Source organism: Meles meles, chromosome 3, assembly GCF_922984935.1.
Source record: "Meles meles chromosome 3, mMelMel3.1 paternal haplotype, whole genome shotgun sequence".
Classification (NCBI taxonomy): domain Eukaryota; kingdom Metazoa; phylum Chordata; class Mammalia; order Carnivora; family Mustelidae; genus Meles; species Meles meles.
Genome location: NC_060068.1, coordinates 28,925,236 through 28,936,679, shown reverse-complemented (window position 1 = coordinate 28,936,679; position 11,444 = coordinate 28,925,236). Strand labels below are relative to the sequence as shown.

The 11,444-nt window shown below is 36.8% G+C and overlaps 1 pseudogene; it reads left to right on the top strand.

Annotated features, from left to right (window-relative positions):
- Positions 1-9,769: 9,769 nt before the first annotated feature.
- Positions 9,770-10,717, top strand: LOC123939188 (annotated as a pseudogene).
- The last annotated feature ends 727 nt before the right edge of the window (positions 10,718-11,444 follow it).

Below are 11,444 nucleotides of genomic sequence, written 5' to 3'. Positions count from 1 at the left end.
CCAAAGAAGACATAAGAATGGAAATAGACACTTGAGAAAAGGTTCATCATCACGAGGCATCAGGGAGATTCAAATTAAAACCATATTGAGATACCACCTGACACCAGTTAGATTGGCAAAATATTTTCTTATTTTTTAAATTTCTTTTCAGCATGGGTTTTGAAGGGGCGGGGGTGGGAGGTTGGGGGAACCAGGTGGTGGGTAGTAGGAAAGGCACGTATTGAATGGAGCACTGGGTATTGTGCAAAAACAATGAATACTGTTTTGCTGAAAAAAATAAATTAATTAATTAAAACAAAACAAAGCAAAACAAAAATTTCTTTTCAGCATAACAGAATTCATTGTTTATGTACCACATCCAGTGTTCCATGTAATACATGCCCTCTATTATACCCACCAGCAGGCTCACCCAACTCCCACACTCACCCCTTCCAAACCCTCAGATTGTTTTATGGAGTCAATAGTCTCTCATGGTTCATCTCTCCTTCCAATTTCCCCCAACTCCCTTCTGTCCATTTCCCCATGTCCTCCTTGTTATTTCTTTTGCTCCACAAATAAGTGAAACCATATGATAATTGACTTATTTCACTCAGCAGAATTTCTTCCATTCCTGTTCATGTTGATATAAAAGTTGGGTATACATCCTTCCTGTTGGAGGCATAATGCTCCATCGTGTATATGGACCACGTCTTCCTTATCCATTCCCCATTGAAGGGCATCTTGGTTTTTTCCACAGTTTGGCATCCGTGGCCATTGTTTCTATGAACATTGGGGGTACAGATGGCCCTTCTTTTCACGACATCTAAATCTTTGACGTCAATACCCTGTAGTGTAATTGCAGGGTCATAGGGAAGCTCTATATTAAATTTCTTAAGGAATCTCCAAACTGTTTTCCAAAGTTGCTGTAACAACTTGCATTCCCACCAAGAGTATAAGAGGGTTCCCCTTTCCCCACATCCTCTCCAACACACCTTATTTACTGTCTTGTTAATTTTGGCTATTCTAACTGATGTAAGGTGGTATCACAATGTGGTTTTGATTTGAATGTAGCTGATGGCTAGTGATGATGAACATTTTTTCATGTGTCTGTTATCCATTTGTATGTCTTCATTGGAGAAGTGTCTGTTCATGTCTTCTGCCCCATTTCTTCACATGATTATCTGTTTTGTGTGTGTTCAGTTTGAGAAGTTCTTTATAGATATTGTATATCAGTCTTTTGTCTGTACTGTCATTTGCAAATATCTTCTCCCATTCCATGCATTGCCTCTTTGTTTCATTGACTTTTTCCTTTGTTGTGCAGAAGACTTGATCTTGATGAAGTCCCAAAAGTGCATTTTAGCTCTTTTTTTCCTGTGTCTTTGGGGACACGTTTTGAAAGAAGTTCTGTGGCAGATGTCAAAGAGGTTACTGCTGATGTTCTCCTATAGGATTCTAATGGATTCCTGCCTCACATTGAGGTCTTTTATCCATTTCGAGTGTATCTTTGTGTATGGTGTATGAGAATGGTCAAGTTTCATTCTTCTACATATAGCTGTCCAGTTTTCCCAGCACCAATTATTGAAGAAACTGTCTTTCTTCCACTGTATATTTTTTCATGCTTTGTCAAAGATTATTTGACCATAGAGTTGATGGTCCATATCTGGGCTCTCTGTTCTCTTCCTCTGGTCTATGTGTCTGTTTTTATGTAGTATGGACAAAATTAGAAAGACAGTAAACAACATGTGTTGGAGAGGATGTGGAGAAAGGTGAACCCTCTTACACTCTTGGTGATAATGGAAGTTGGTACAGCTACTTTGGAAAACAATGTGCAGATTCTGAAGGAAATTAAAAATAGAGCCTCCCTATGACCCTGCAATTGCACTACTGGTATTTACCCCAAAGATACGGATAGAGTGAAAAGAAGGGCCACCTGTACCCCAATGTTCATAATGGCTGTGGCCACAGTTGCCAAACTGTGGAAAGATCCAAGATGCCCTTCAATGGACAAATGGGTAAAGAAGATGTGGTCCATTTATACAATGGAATATAATGCTTACATCAGAAATGATGTATACCCAACCATTGTATCAGCATGGATGGGATTGGAAGATATTATGCTGAGTGAAAAAAGTCAAGTAGAGAGTCACTTATCATTTGGTTTTGCTTATTTGTGGAGCATAATAAATAACACAGAGGACATGGTGGGATGGATAGGAGAAGGGAGTTAGGCTTAATTGGAGGTGGATACGCACCATGAGACTGTGGACTCTGAGGAACTAACTTAGAGTTTTGGAGGGGAGGGGGTTGGAAAGTTGAGTAAGCCTGGTGGTGTGTATTATGGAGGGCACGTATTGCATGGAGCACTGGGTGTGGTGCATAAACAAGGAATTCTGGAACATTTAAAGGAAATTTAAAAAAATAAGTGAAAATTTAAAAAATGAGAAATTATAATTTTTTGATGCTAAATTTTTTATTTTAACTTCTGCAATGAAATATTTTCTACATTTCTTCATTTATATCAATGAACTATAAATAAAACTTAGGAACTGTTATATGATTAAATATATCATTCCTAAAATATTTAAGTTTTCATTGATTCTAAAGAGGCTTTGCATTTCAAGTAAATTTATAAGCCAAAATTCTGCTAGCAAAGTAGTGTCATTGTTACTGTTCCTTATTCTGTATTCTATTCGATGACAGTTGAGTACAATAACAGTGTAATTTTATTTTTGTGCTGACACAGATTGCCCTTATTTTTTCTGAAAATCACAATGGGATTAATCATTTCAAAAGGCCATTATAGCTTGGTCAGTAAAATATTTCAAGTGTTGAATAATTTGATTTGAATACATTTGTAGATTATTTAACTTAGAAAAACCATTGATAACTATACAGTTCACTCAAAAAGGATTCTTGCAAATTTAAGGAACAATTGTTTTTTTTGTTTTTTTTTTTATATTCATACATTTTTTAATTTGTTCATTTTCAGCGTAACAGTGTTCATTGTTTTTGCGCCAGACCCAGTGCTCCATACAGTACATGCCCTCCCTATTACCCACACCAGGTTCCTCAACCTCCCAGCCCCCCGCCCCTTCAAAACCCTCTGGTTGTTTTTCAGAGTCCATAGTCTCTCATGATTCATCTTCCCTTCCAATTTCCCTCAACTTCCTCTCTTCTCCATCTCCCCATGCCCTCCGTGTTCTTTGTTATGCTCCACAAATAAGTGAGACCATATGATACTTGACTCTCTCTGCTTGACATATTTCACTCAGCATAATCTCTTCCAGTCCCATCCATGTTGCTACAAAAGTTGGGTATTCATCCTTTCTAATGGAGGCATAATACTCCATTGTGTATATGGACCACATCTTCCTTATCCATTCATCCAGTGAAGGGCATCTTGGTTATTTCCACAGTTTGGCGACCGTGGGCATGGCTGCAATAAACAATGGGGTACAGATGGCTCTTATTTTCACTACATCTGTACCTTTGGGGTAAATACCCAGCAGTGCAATTGCAGGGTCATAGAGAATCTCTATTCTTAATTTCTTCAGGAATCTCCACACTGTTCTCCAAAGTGGCTGTACTAACTTGCATTCCCACCAACAGTGTAAGAGGGTTCCCCTTTCTCCACATCCTCTCCAACACACGTTGTTTCCTGTCTTGCTAATTTTGGCCATTCTAACTGGTGTCAGGTGGTATCTCAATGTTGTTTTAATTTGAATCTCCCTGATGGCTAGTGATGATGAACATTTTTTCATGTGTCTGATAGCCATTTGTATGTCTTCATTGGAGAAGTGTCTGTTCTTATCTTCTGCCCATTTTTTGATATAGTTATCTGTTTGGTGTGGGTTGAGTTTGAGGAGTTCTTTATAGATCCTGGGTATCAACCTTTTGTCTGTACTGTCATTTGCACATATCTTCTCCCATTCCCTGGGTTGCTTTTTTGTTTTGTTGACTGCTTCCTTTGCTGTGAAGAAGCTTTGATCTTGAGGAAGTGCCAAAAGTTCATTTTCACTTTTGTTTCCTTGGCCTTTGGAGACATATCTTGAAAGAAGTTGTTGTGGCTGATATCGAAGAGGTTACTGCCTATGTTCTCCTCTAGGATTCTCATGGATTCCTGTCTCATGTTGAGGTCGTTTATCCATTTCGAGTTTATATTTGTGTACAGTATAAGAGAATGGTCGAGTTTCATTTTTCTACATATCACTGTCCAGTTTTCCCAGCACCATTTATTGAAGAGACTGTCTTTATTCCATTGTATATTTTTTCCTGTTTTGTCCAAGATTATTTGACCAAAGAGTTGAGGGTCCATATCGGGCTCTCTACTCTGTTCCACTGGTCTATGTGTCTGTTTTTATGCCAGTACCACGTTGTCTTGGTGATCACAGCTTTGTAGTAAAGCTTGAAATCAGGGAACATGATGCCACCAGTTTTGTTTTTGTTTTTCAATATTTCCTTAGCAACTCGGGATCTCTTCTGATTCCATACAAATTTTAGGATTATTTGCACCAGCTCTTTGAAAAATACCATTGGAATTTTGATCAGAATGGCATAAAAAGTATAGATTGTTAATTTTAGCCATTCTGACTGGTGTGAGGTTATATCTCATTGTGGTTTTGATTTGTATTTCCCTGATGCCGAGTGATGTGGAGCACTTTTTCATAATCATGTCTGTTGGCCATTTGGATGTCTTCTTTGCAGAAATGTCTGTTCATGTCCTCTGCCCATTTCTTGATTGGATTGTTTGTTCTTTGGTTATTGAGTTTGCTAAGTTCCTTATAGATTTTGGATACTAGCCCTTTATCTGATATGAGGTTCGTCAAAATGTTGAAAATAGAAATACCCTATGACCCAGCAATTGCACTACTGGGTATTTACCCTAAAGATACAAACGCAGTGATCCGAAGGGGCACGTGTACCCGAATGTTTATAGCAGCAATGTCCACAATAGCCAAACTATGGAGAGAACCTAGATGTCCATCAACAGATAAATGGATAAAGAAGATGTAGTACATATCCACAATGGAGTATTATGCCTCCATTAGAAAGGATGAATACCCAACTTTTGTAGCAACATGGATGGGACTGGAAGAGATTATGCTGAGTGAAATATGTCAAGCAGAGAGAGTCAAGTATCATATGGTCTCACTTATTTGTGGAGCATAACAAATAACACGGAGGACATGGGGAGATGGAGAGGAGAGGGAGTTGAGGGAAACTGGAAGGGGAGATGAACCATGAGAGACTATGGACTCTGAAAAACAACCAGAGGGTTTTGAAGGGGCGGGGGGTGGGAGGTTGAGGAACCAGGTTGTGGGTAATAGTGAGGGCACATATTGCATGGAGCACTGGGTGTGATGCCAAAAGAATGAACACTGTTATGCTGTAAATAAACAAATAAAAAAATTTAAACAAATTATTGAAAAATAAAAGAAATAAAAAGAAAAGAGTAATCATCAAAGCACATTTCAAAAAACCGAATCATTTGAAACAGTGATGAAATCTCATGTATAGGAATCTCAACTTGAATGATGAGAATAAGATCAATTGATTTATCAGTTTGAAAATATTGGTGAATTTTAAAAGATCTCTATTTAGAGGTAACTAAGGCTAAACCACAATGAGAAATTTATTTATTTAAATTTATTTATTATGTTATGTTATTCACTTTACAGTACATTATTAGTTTCTGATGTAGTGTTTCATGATCCATTGTTTGCACACAACACCCAGTGCTCCATGCAATCCATGCCCTCCTTAATACCCCCCCCCAACATCCCTCTCTTCCAAAACCCTCGGTTTTCTTCCTAGAGTCCATAGTGTCTCATGGTTCATCTCCCACTCTACTTTCTCTGCCTTCATTTTCCCGTTCTTTTCATGATGTCCAACTGCCTGTTTTTTCCTTCACTTTACAGAGTTGATTAAGACTATAATATATGAGAGATTGGGGTGCCTGGCTGGTTCAGTCAGTAGAGAATGTGACTCTTGATCTTGGGATTGTGCATTCAAGCCCCATGCTGGGTGTAGAAATTTAAAAAAAGAAAGGAAGGAAGGAAGGAAGGAAGGAAGGAAGGAAGGAAGGAAGGAAGGAAAAAAGTAAGAAAAGACAAAATGTGAGGTATTTTAAAAAGATAGAAAGTGTTGGGGCACCTGGGTGGCTCAGTGGGTTAAAGCCTCTGCCTTCAGCTCAGGTCATGATCCCAGGGTTCTGGGATCGAGCCCCACATCCGGCTCTCTGCTCAGTGGAGAGTCTGCTTCCTCCTCTCTCTCTGCCTGTTTCTCTGCCTACTTGTGATCTCTGTCTGTCAAATAAATGAATAAAATCTTTAAAAAAACATAGAAAGTATCATAAATAATACATGAAGGAGCCAGGAAACAGGAGAACAAAATTATCAATCAAGATAAGAGAACTTTTGATATGATCTTAAATATCAATAAAACTCATATTTTGGAAAACATATTTGAGGGCTAAGAGAAAAAGGGGATGATAACATGAAGTATTTTAATTGAAGATCAGGGAATAAATTCCTTGGAGGGATTGTAAAATTAAATCACTGATGACTTGGTAAAATTGTTTTGCATAGGTTTCCTCTGGCAATTTAAAGTTTTTCAGTTACTCTACAAGTAGCATCTCCTTGAAAACATTTAGAAGGTAAGAGTGAGGGAGACTGTATATTGCAAAATATCTACGGCATTCTGGAGTTCAACCAAATGGAATCAGATTTTATTCAAAAACTATATTATTAGAAATTTTGATATATTAAAATCATTTAAATAGGAACGTACTATTTCATGCCCATGTGCAACTTTTCCCTTTATATTCTCTGTAAAATTAATGTTTTTTATATTTGTGACGGGTCCTTTTGAACATTAAATTAAATAATACCCATGAAGATGTTAAATAATGTAAGGCATTATTAAGAACAGTGTTATAAATGCTAAGTTTAAAATCATTGCAAAATTCCCCAGTGCATGTAGTCTATTTGTCCATGCTTCCAATCACCTGTGAGGATCTTATGGTCTTCATCCTTCTGCAAATGATTTTATATGGATTAAACATATATAAAATAAGTATATAGTTCACCAGTTAGAAATCTAGGAAGAAAAATAGAATATTAAAAAAGGGGGGATAATGGTGAAGATTATTGCAATATTGGGGGGTCTGTGAAAAGGATATAATGATGAAAATGTTCATATGATGAATTTGGGGTGTGATACACATATTTTGATTAGGATCATCAAAGAATTAACTCATTGTACTTTATAACAACACTGTGAGGGATAGAGGGAATTAAAACATAAACTCAGAGACATCTATTAACCTGCTTGTTGACATACAAGTTGGTGGTAGAGGAAGATTGTAAGCTCAGGCTTCCCTGATTTGAAGGTCCATAATATTTGCCTCTTATGCAGAACAGCAGTAGAGGTCGTTCATCTCCTGTAGAAGCTTAATCTACAATATGTAGAGCTTGCTAGCTATAGAATAAAGAAAGAGGTATGGAGAAATATATCCCTGTGTTGGAATTTGAAGGGAGATGTTTTTTATAAAGATAAGAATTGTGGAAGAGAAGAGATTCCTAAAAAGACACTTAAGCTCAGATTTATTTATTGTATCTTTGGGATCTGCAAGTAGTAATGCATAAAGTTTGTATTAGGAAATGGAGAACAGATATCCTGGAAATATCTGTTTGGATATTAGTCTTGATTGGCTTTCTAAAATAGCTCAGAAAAAGATCAGCAAGGATATGAGAACCCATTCTACAGACAATCTAGCCACTTGAAAATTGAAGTTTTAAGACGAGTGACAAATTACAGTTATTCTTTGGGAAAATCCAGAAGTTCAGTTTTATTTGTAATATTGAGGTGTGGCACGAATAAGGTGGGCTTTTTATATTTCAATTAAATTAACCAAGATATTCTAAATGTTCAATGATGCATTAGTTCATATATCACCCAGTGCTCATCATACTACATGCCCTCTTTAATGTAAGATAGGCTTTTTAGAGATATTGATGAGTTTTTTCTAACAGAATCACCAATTATTTTTGTTATACTCATCAGCTTCAAGGACTGTATTCTGAGGAAAGGGGGTTTAAATTATTGGGGTAGGACGATCAGAGCGAAGGACTAATACTGACTAAATAAACATAGTTGATACCAGTTGAACATGGAAAGGCAGTATATGTAGTAAAGAAAAAAAAAGAGTTAGAAACTTGAGAGGGATATTGAGTAATGGAGAGAAAAGTGGGACAGGAAAGTTTAGTTAAATGAGTATTAGGATAACTGAACTTACATGGCTGCTCTAGATATACTGCATAATGTCAATGGGGAAGTCACGCTCCCTTCTTAATAAAGACACAAAAGCTAAACAGTGAAATAGAAAGGACATGCCGCTTTTTGAAAGAACTGAAATTCTACTGAGTCAAGTGATGTGGTAATTTTCTGTTGAAATTTCTGTTGAAAACTCGTGCATTTTTCAATAGGAATATTTGAAGGTTTTTCTATAATATGAATAATGACAAATTTGAATAAGGTTAAAAGATTGTGTTAGAAACATTTAATTAGCAACTGAGTGTATGAAAAAATACCTGAAAAATTAAGCAGCATGAACTATAATTATTTACACAGTGTGAGTTGACTTTCTTGATAGGCATAAATGTAAGAAATATACCTAAGAGAATTTATAACTGATTAGGAATTTAGGATGTATTGAACACCTGAATTATAATTGAAATATTAGATACACAGAACTGGGGAATACTACTGAGATAAAGAGCTTAGAAGGACACAGAGGTGGTAGAGACAGCATATATTTTCAGTTTGTTCAGGGACTGTTAGGCAAAAAAGTAAAAGAGTGTTTTGACTTTTGAAATGGAAAGTAAAAAAAGAAGAAAAGAAATGAATGTGAAAATAGAGGACTATATATATGTATGTTTATATAGATATAGATAGATATCCTCTCTCCCTCTCTCTCAAATAAATAATTATTTTTGATATATATATATATGTATATATATGTATTTATGTATTTACTTGCAAAAGGGAGAGAGCATGAGCAGAAGAGGGGGCAGAGGGACAGGAAGAAGAAAACTCCCCACTGAGCAGGGAGCCCATCATGCAGCTTGATCCTAGAACCCTGAGATCATGATGTGACCCAAAGGCAGGTACTTAATCAAACTGAGCCACCCAGACATTCTGGGCACACACCATTTTGAGATGAGTGAGGAAAGTGTATATTTATGTGGAGTTATTTCCATTACAATTCACTTTAATTAGAATAAATATTAGTTAAGGGACATCTGATTGCTGATTTCTCAATGTGTTCTGTTTACTTGACATTTGATTAAACTTGTCTCATTTCCATCAATTCATGATTCTCTCAACTCTTGAGAAAAAATTGTTATGCTAAGTCTCATGAGAAACATAAAGAGACATAAAAAATCTATGCCTTTCATGATCATAATTTTTGTATGAATGGGCAATCTACACTACACACAGGAGTTAACTAGTTACTCTGATCATATGACTTGAGAAAACTCATATTTTTACCATGTAACTTACTATGTCTCTGAACAATGTATGCTGTATTAAAAATCATATCAAGCTAAAACTATGCTTTAATATACTTAGTCTAAAAATGAAAAAAAAATATGGCCAAAGAAAGAACTTTCTCTTGCTTAGGCAATTTGGTAGAAGGGATGACTTAGAAGGAAAGAGCTTAATATTTCCATAACACAATACCAGCCATGTGTCATTTCTTGTATTCCATGCAGTCATCATATTTATCATGGCATGGGAGAATCAGACCTTCAACTCAGTCTTCATCCTGCTGAGAATCTTCGGTCACAGCCCCACTCATATCTTCCTCTTCTCTCTGGTCTTGGGTGTGTTCACTGTGGCCTTCATTGGAAACATTGTTATGGTTCTCCTTATCTACCTGGACAACCAGCTTCACACACCCATGTATTTCCTCCTCAGCCAACTATCTCTCATGGACCTCATGCTCATTTGCACCACTGTACCCAAGATGGCCTTCAACTACTTGTCTGGCAAGAAGTCTATTTCTTTGGCTGGTTGTGCAGTCCAGATATTCTTATATGTGTCTCTGCTTGGAGCACAATGTTTCCTGTTACCTGCCATGGCCTATGACCATTATGTTGCCATTTGTCACCCATTACAGTATTCAGTTCTCATGAGCCAGAAAATCTGTGGTCTCATGGCAGCTTCTTCATGGATTCTTGGCTCCCTCGATGGTACAGCTGAAGTTGCAGTTGCATTATCATTCTTATATTGTAGAGCCTGGGATATACCTCACTTTTCCTGTGATGTCCCTGCCCTTCTCACTCTCTCATGTAACAACACATTGTGATTTGAAAAGATGATATTTATCTGTTGTGTTATTATGCTTCTTTTCCCTGTAGCAGTAATCATTGCTTCCTATGTTCATGTTATTGTGGCTGTCATTCATATGGCGTCTGGGGAGGGTCGCTGAAATGCTTTCGCCACCTGCTCCACTCACCTCATTGTGGTGGGAATGTACTATGGAGCAGCCATGTTCATATACATGAAGCCCACTTCAAATCGTTTCCCCACCCAGGACAAGATGGTGTCAGTCTTCTATACCATCCTTACTCCCATGCTGAATCCCCTCATCTACAGCCTCCGCAACAAAGAAGTGGCCAGAGCATTCATGAAGGTGTTGAGAAAGGGTAAGTCTGGAGATCAAATTGCCTGATTATCTTTGATTTGATTTATGCTTAAATTTATGTATTCAATCAGTAAAGTTAACTAATATTTACTGACCTTTGTGGATCTATAAGCAACAACCTAAGATTTAGAAATGGGAAAACTTCACATTTTTTTCTACAAATATTTTACATTTTTATGGTAAGTGGAAGCAATGGCTATAAGGAAATATTTATTGCAAGACAAGACCTAAATTTTATTCATTTTTTATTATCAGTTAACAAATAGAGTCTATTGCCTGTGGTAACATACAATTGTATTAATGTATTAATTAAGAGGTTATTGCCTGTGATAACAACCAATTATATTAATGTATTAATTAAACTTCTTGTGTTTTTTGACATGTCATAAACTTAATCTTAGAAAAAAATTCTGGAAAACTCAATGTCTTAATTTTGAGTGATTTTTTAATTTTATTTTATTTTTTTCAGTGTTACAAGATTCATTGTTTGTGCACCACACCTAGTGCTCCATGCAATACGTGCTCTCCTTAATACCCACCACCAGGATCACCCAATGTGCACCCTTCACCCCACCAAACTCCTCAGTTTGTTTCTCAGAGTACATGGTCTCTCATGGTTTGACTCCTCCTCTGATTACCCACAACCCACTTCTCCTCTCCTTCTCCCAATGTCTTCCATGTTACTTCTTGTGCTCCACAAGTAAGTGAAACCATATGATAATTGATTTCCTCTGCTTGACTTATTTCACTCAGC